Source organism: Pezoporus wallicus, unplaced genomic scaffold (genome assembly GCF_028554395.1).
Source record: "Pezoporus wallicus isolate ANWC-B61680 ecotype Strahan unplaced genomic scaffold, APGP_CSIRO_Pwel_v1 contig_5231, whole genome shotgun sequence".
Lineage (NCBI taxonomy): Eukaryota > Metazoa > Chordata > Aves > Psittaciformes > Psittacidae > Pezoporus > Pezoporus wallicus.
This window is the reverse complement of record NW_026635973.1, coordinates 823,026-830,839: the sequence shown is the minus strand read 5'-3', so window position 1 is coordinate 830,839 and position 7,814 is coordinate 823,026.

Here is a 7,814-nt window from a genome sequence, read left to right as displayed (position 1 = left end):
TCACAATCCATCCGTTGCAGGATCAGCGTGGGAAAACAGAAGTTGTAAGTAATGCCTGGGCCATTAATATTAATCCTAAATAAACTGGGTTTCATTTTTAGTGCCTTGCCATGTAAGAGAAGGGCACTGCCATTTCCTATTAGGAGCAGCCAGCCTAACCCCAGCGTGGGTAATCTACCTCCTAAGCAAATACAAGCATTTTGCGCAAGATCTGTATTTATGGCCAAACACTGCTTGCTGTATTCCCACAAGTGGACACAAAGAAGCCAGCTTCCTCTTCTCTCTTGGTTACATCACATTTTTTTTCTTTCTACCAAGAGCGGTGCGAGTCTCTTAGGAAGTCCCTCAATCCCATGAGCCAACTGAGCAGGATTTGCCTTAAAATCTTTATCAATTGCAAGCATCAATTACACTGATTAGCTGATTATACTGTCTCGCTGCTCTGTTACTGATTTGTGTGTTGAGTGTAGTCTGCCTGCTCAAAGTTTGGTCGCAAGCACAAACCGCAGAGGCAGGCTCACCCAGTAAGAGCTGAATTGATCTGTAGTTTTCTCCTACTGTCTTTAACCCTCAATGTCCTTCCTTCATCTCCCAGTGTTTTTTTTCACCTCAGAAGAGGGGATACCTGAACCACAGTGAGAGAATGTGCTGTTGCCCTTGGTACAATAGCTTTCTAGAGGTTTAGCAAGGCCAGTGCTTGGCACTGAAAAGCATTAGTGACCTCCCAGGAAAGAACTTGGCACATTCAACCTGTGAGCTGGTGTCCCCTCCATCACCTCCCCTGCAGGGAGTAGCAGGGGCTTGGCCTCCTGCACCCACTGTGGGAAGTCCCATCACCCACTGTGGTCAATGGGATGAAACTAAGGGGGATCCCAGGCATGTTGTGGGATCAAACCGGAGCTGTGCGAGCAGAAGGAAGCCAGGAGTGGTTTTCCAATGGGAGGGAGGCTCTGTGGAGCCAGGATATGCTTTTATTAAACTGTTATCCCTTTCAAGGGGGAAATCTCTGCAGTGAAAGCTGCATAAACTTGCATGGGGCTCACTTTGGTACAATGGAGTGGCATGGGGAGCACCCTCTGTAGTTAAACTGGTTTGTTTTATCAGCGTAAGGGAGATGGTGAGTGCAGTTACTGCTCACTGCCCCAGGGAAGCAGAGGAGGAGGGAGACAAGCTTGTCCTGTAACAAAGAGCACTTTGAGATGAAAGTCTGGAGACCATTCATGTGAATTCCACTTTCCCTGTTTCCTGACTTTGGCTGCACAGGAGTGACCAACCATGGCGGGAAGCATGGGATTTGTGAAACAGCCAGAGGGTGCTGAGGAGCCTCTGCTGTACCTGGGTTGCCCTGTGCTGGTGATAAAGCAAGCTGTGGCTTGTGCTGTGGTAGTCATAAGTAGAACAAGGTCAACTGCCTATTTCAGTCAACGTGACAGAAATAGAGTTGATCTCAATAAGATCCCAGCTCTTTCTTCCCTCTAAGTTCCAGTTTCAGGATTTCTGTTACCAAGCTGAGGATGAGGCCATTTTGGCATGGAGGGCAAGTTGCTTGAAGCCCAGGCATGAAGACAAGTGTTGCTTGAAGATGTACTTTGAGAAATGAGTCTCTAGCCCATGAAGAGAACCTATGTGGTTCATGAGTTGTTCCCATCCAGTCACAGGTGTGGCTATGCAGAAGCAGCAAGGGTCATACCAGGACCTGTTCTTCCTTTCTGTTGGTGGCCACACTAAAGGAGGGAGGTTGTTGGGCTGAACCATCGAGTCTGTATGAGCAACTGTTCTCAGGTTCATGAGTCTGCACATCCACTAAACTGCAAAAACTGTGGCTTTGTGCGGAGCCTCCCTGCCTGCTGCCAAGGAATATTGATGCTCCTTTCATTGGAGGCAAGATGCTGACAGCTCCATCGAATACAGAGGGAAATAGGGTGGGGTGGAAGCTGGCACTGAATACTAATCTAAATGAGCAGCAACCTCCAATACAATGCCTCTGCTGTAAACAGATTAGTTAGGATGTTCTCTTAGGATAAACATTTGGAGTGGTTTTATGATCACTCAATTAGTTTCCTCCGAAACACTTGAGTGCCAAAACGCAGCACTGATGACTGGTATGCTTTACCTGCATGTGTGTGTCCTCCAGCCCCTGGGCTGGAAGCAGGGATGGGACCCCAGGTTGAACTGACAAGTGTGCCGTGTTGTTCATGCCCCTGAGAAAGGCTGGTGCAGGCTCAGGTGGTGTTTGAGCAAAGGAATGAAGCTGATGGTTTCCCTGAACGGGTGAAGCTCTTCTGCTCACCACTGCCCCTCTGCTGCTTTGGCACAAGGGCAAAGGCAAGAACTGACCTGGTGTGAGGAGAGGAAGAGGGGTTCATACCTCTTCTACTGGTTCTTGTCTTGGTGAGATGAGCTCCCCATGTCCGGCACACAGCTGGAGGTGACTCAGGCACAAAATGATGGGTTGAAAAGTTGCTTGCAAACCTGGGCTGCTAGTACTGGTTATTTGGGCTGTGATTTGACCGGTAATCAGGTACTCATGGCAGTGAGTGGGGCTGGTAAGAGCTCAGCTCTCCTAGAAGTGTATCTGCTGTTTAGCAGGGCTTCATCAGGCTGTGTAGCATTCAGAGCCCTGACCTACAGAGCCTGACTGGTGTTTGAAGCCGAGCAGGACCAAAACTGAGGTCTGGGTGGAAGGTCTGATGTGAAAGCTTGCTCTGGAAGACAAGAACCTTCTCACGTAAGACAAGAGCTGCCCTTCATGAAGAGGGGCCTTACAGGGACCTGCTGAAGCAGCTACAGTGACAGTTTAAACAAGCATCTCTGAAGATCTGTTCTGGTACACTTCCAAGTGTGTATAAGCCATAAAGGTCATATTGTTGTCCTGCTTCACATCCTGCTTCCCCTTTGTTCTTGGGTGTGGAGGCAGAAATAAGCAAGACGGTATTCTCACCCCTGTGGGACAGAGGGAGCCGCATTTGCCCATGGAAGATGGACGGAGAGCACGCAAAAGACAAGAGCTGTCATTTCTGGCAGGCCCACAGCTGTCCTCCCTGGCACAGGAGGCTTTGCAGGGCTCAGGTTTGCCCAGAAGCCCACCTACAGCATCTCTCACCAGGGGCCTGGAAGGACCACCAGAAGCCTCCTGTCCCACAGTCTGAGCTGCAGCATGCCCTCACCTACCCTGTGCATGTCCATCTGCAGTTCCCAGCCTGCCCGGACAGGACAATCGGATATTCGCCCCTGGGAAGGAGACCTTGTACCAGCATGCTCTCAATGTGTCGATAGGGCAGTTTGGGTGCTATGAGAGCAGTGTTTGGCCGAGCTGGCTGTCAATACCACTGCTGCTTTCTCAGCTCACAGTTACTGTCAGGGCAGCAATTATTCATGCGCTTATTTTCCAATAGAGCTGGTGAGTAATTCACCTTCCCTGATCTCTTTGTGAAGCCAGGAAGAGCTAGGCTTTATGACCCCAAACTGCTGAACAGAGCTGTAAGAGTGACTCCAGCTGGGCTTCTCGCTCTGCTCCCCATCACTGGTGTCTTCCCCTTTGGCTCTCCTAAGGAGAGACAGGGTGAGGGATCTCACCAGTCTCTAAGAAAAGGAAGTTAGACCATGTCTGGCCTGAACACAGTTTATGAATAAAGACCTTCAGTAAGAAGTTCCCTTTTTCTTTTCACACTCTTACCTCTCCCCTCCCTGGCCCTCATGTCCCCTCCTGTGCGCCACATGTGTGATGCTTGTCCCTTCCTTTTAACATAGAATCACAGAATGGTTTGGATTGGAAAGGACCTGAAGATCATCCAGTTCCAACCCCCTGCCATGGGCAGGGACACCTCACACTAGACCATATTGCCCGAGGTCCTGCCCAACCTGGCCTTGAACACTGCCAGGTATGGGGCAGACACAGCTTCTCCGGGCACCCTGTGCCAGTGCTTCAATACCTTTACAGTAAAGAACTTCTTCCTTATATCTAATCTGAACTTCCCTTGTGTAAGTTTAAACCCATTACCCCTTGTCCTATTACTAAATGCTCCTGGTGTTGCTGTGTGCTGGTGGTATGGGAGCTCCAGGAGCACACCTGAGGACTTCTTGTGACTGGAGTCTGTTCTGCTCCCTGTTCTGTACATGAACCCTAAAGAGTTTGGCAACTGTGCTCACCCAACAGGGAAATCATAAGAATAAAAGGACTGTAAAACAAACGGTCTACGTGTGTTCCTGGCCGGGCTGCAGCCAGGGGTGTCTTGAAGCTTAAATACAAATGAGCAAGTTGGACCCAGGCAGGTTTGGAAAGCTAGCCAACTTTACTGAAGCAAACTCTTATTTAACCATTCCCTTGTTGCTTTCAAGGTGGCATATACTGCCAGGTAAGTGGAAGTATGTTTATTTTGGAGCCCTGGGTAAATGCCATGTAGAGGAATGAAAATGTCAATCTGTAGCTGCATTTGTTTAATGGAATTATATAAACAAGGCTGTGAGGACAGATCATCTTCTCACTTGAGGGCCATGTCCTGAAGGTGTTGAACCACTTCCCACTTCTCCCAGCATGCAGCCATCCCCAGGCTGTGCTGGCACAAGGGTCACAGGGTGCTCGCAGGGCATTCCCCTGGGTTAGCTTGGAGTTACAGTGCCATAGCTATTGTGTTTTAATTTCTCACCTTTTATTTTATAGCAGCTTCCTTGCAGGCACTAAACCATAAAAAGCAAGCAGGAGTGCAGGGATGCATCTTTATATTTACTACTGCATCTCATTTTCCATATAAACTCATTTTGTGCACAGTTTTAAACCCACCCCCTTCTTCAGAAGATGAACAGTTTGTCTAAAAGGGGTTATGTTTCCTCATGTGCTAGAGGATCAGGTAAGAGGAAAGTTTGTGTTTCACAGAGGAAGGCTGATGCGGTGCATTAAAACCTACCGAGAATAAGAGTGCTTAAAAAAAAGACAATGGGCGAGCTTAAGTAGTTAACAGATACTTCACTGGGAGGGGAGATCTGCTTTTAGTCAGTGCCTGTGATACCTGCTGAAGTGCAAGATACTGGTTTGCAATTTAAGAACCGTGCTGGTTAGCACCTTTGCTTTCCCTAGGTTTCCCAGTTTTCTGTTCCACGGTGTAAGCTGTTGTGTAGCTTTGGGCAAGTCATTCAACCTCTTGCTTCCCATTTCTGCCGGTAAAAACGGGAACTTTCTTTGCTCTGTTTAAATCTCACTCTCAGGAGGGGCAGGCCACTGTCTTTTATTGTTGTTCCACAGGCTGTTGTGCTCAACGCCTACCTTTGGTCGTTACTCTGCTCCTAAAATTAAAGTAATACTACTAATGATAAGGTGGTGCTGACAGCAGGGGTGCCTAGTCCAGAGCATGCGGTGGTCATGGTGGAGTGATTCACCATCTCATACATGGGGTCAAATGCTTTCTCTACACATCACTTTGAAGGAGATTCCAATGTTTAGGACAGTAGATTTCCCTCTGTTCAGACATGGGGTGCATGCTGTACATGGCTGTGTTGGTGAAGGTAATCATATATATATATATATAAAATCTTTTTGTCATCCTAAACAAGAGAAAAGGCCCCTGATTGTAAAGCAGAAGATAAGAATGGTCGATGTGAAATACATCTTTCAATAACAAGGGACTCTTTGGTTTGAGAGCACTTAAAGGATGTCTGTGCTACTGGCGAGAATGTTGATGTCTTCTTTTCCACATCTGTTAAATATTCAGCACATGTTTTCAGCAATCTTTACCCTTTCTGCGAGGCTGAACGGGTTTGATTGGATTTCATGCAATTAGTATACTGTGAGGATTTGCTTCCATTCGGAGATGATTTCTCTTTGTCTGCTTGTGGTTTTCTGCAAATAACTGAGCAAGTGCACCCTGATGGCAAAAGCATTTGAGGAAAATGGAAGTCAAAATCCAGTGTGGGAAATGGGAATTTAACTGAGATCTGTCAGCTTTCATTGTAAGAATTCCTGTATGCTTTTCAGAAAACAGAAGTTTAGCTGTTAGGATATAGACAAGTCGTGTCTCTTATGGGCGTTAAATCACAGAAAGCAAAAGCATTTAGAAAGCTGTTCATTGGATATGCTCAAGCAAAAAAAGAAATCACAGTGAGTTGTGGTTTTTGAGAGCAGGAAAAAGGCCAATCTTATGTCATAGGCTAATAAAATGTATTAAAGATGAAGTCAGTGAAAGTTCTGCAGGAAATCCTCTGAAACTGGGGATGAATAGTAACTTGTAGTCAACATTCTTAGAGAAATAGAAAGTTAAGTCAAATACGAGACAAAAATCACATTTGGCCTCCCTTTGTATTGCAAGAAAACTTGGCAAAGGCTGAGTATCCTTCAGAAGGGAGCACTGCTTGCCTTGGGTGAGCTCTGCACGGCTGCTCTGCAAGGTGAGCCCCTCCATAAACAAGTCACAAACCAGTTCCTCAGCACACTGCTAGTACTGAGAAATTTGGTCAGAAAGCAGAAGATGGCTAAATCAATGATTCCAAGTGTTTTCTAGCACATGTTTGCTTTAGGACACATCTAGCTTTGGGAGGACGCCCAAACACAGAAACATCTTTTCCAGCTCCCCTGGTTGGGAGGACCATTTCAGGTGGTGAATTGAACACAAGCCCATGGGGAGCTCCTTCCCCAAGCCCAAGCATGGCTTGAAAGGGCTGTTTTGAGAGAAGCATGAGCTAACCCTTCTCTCTGTAGTGAGCCCAGTGCCAACCTCAGCAATCCATGGACAAAGAGGAATAGAGAGCATGGAAATGTGGTGTCTCATGTTGACACCTCTAGGGAAATGAACCATGCTTGTGGGGAGAGTCCGACACCAGTGCATTTCTCCATCAATCTGTTTGCTGTCTCCCTGTTATGTAGCAATTTCACACTGGTATGAGAAGCCTGATTTGCCTTTATGCTGGGTATCATGGTGACTTAACATTCTATAAGCTTTCAAAAGGCAGTATCTCCAGACTGTGGTCTTTACTGGTGTGAAGATGAAGCCACTCCGTGACTGACTTGCTCCAAGTCTTTGCCTTCATGTTTGCTCTCAGTGGGAGCAGGAGGTGAAGCTGTTGCATATGAGAGCCTTCCCCTGGCTCCCCTTTCCTCTCCAGCATGCAGCAGAACTGATGCCCTGCTGGGGCATTGCAGCACTGGAAACCGAAAGCCTCAGTTTGTGCTGGATGAGGCACTGTCCGGCAGGGAACATTTAGTTTGAGGGATGGCTGTGAGGAAGACCCAACTTGCTGTTTAGTAACATGCTTGTTAGAACTGTTCATCAAAAAATCAAATATTCAATGCTTCTGAAAACTTGCTATCTGTTTTCATGGGATCTTTTTACTCAGAGTTGCTGAATGCTGATATTACTGCATTCTACGCTTTTTTTTTGTAAGAGTCCCCATTGGTTTGGTTGACACAGCTTGAAAATCCCACTTGAAAGATGAATTCTCCAGGTATGCCTCAGAACCAAAATGTTTGGAAGCTAATTTAGACTCTTATCATCCTGCCAACATCTTACCTGCTTTAGCTCCACTGTTCCTCTTTTAGCTCAAAAGGTTTGCATTTGCTGTTGTAGGTGAAACTCTCTGGCATACCCTCCATCAGGCAGGACATGGTGGGACACATCACTCTGGCAATGCCAATTGCCTGTCTCTGACTTGGTGAATTGATATTAATGGATTGATACATGATAGCATGTGGTTGCTGAACCAGGAAGTGCTCAAATAGATTGCACAATGGAGAAGGAAGAGGTGCAGAAATCTTGCACTGCTGCTGCCATGTACCCTCCTAGTGTTTGCTGAGTTAATCCATATGGCTGGAAAATCAATTTTCAGCT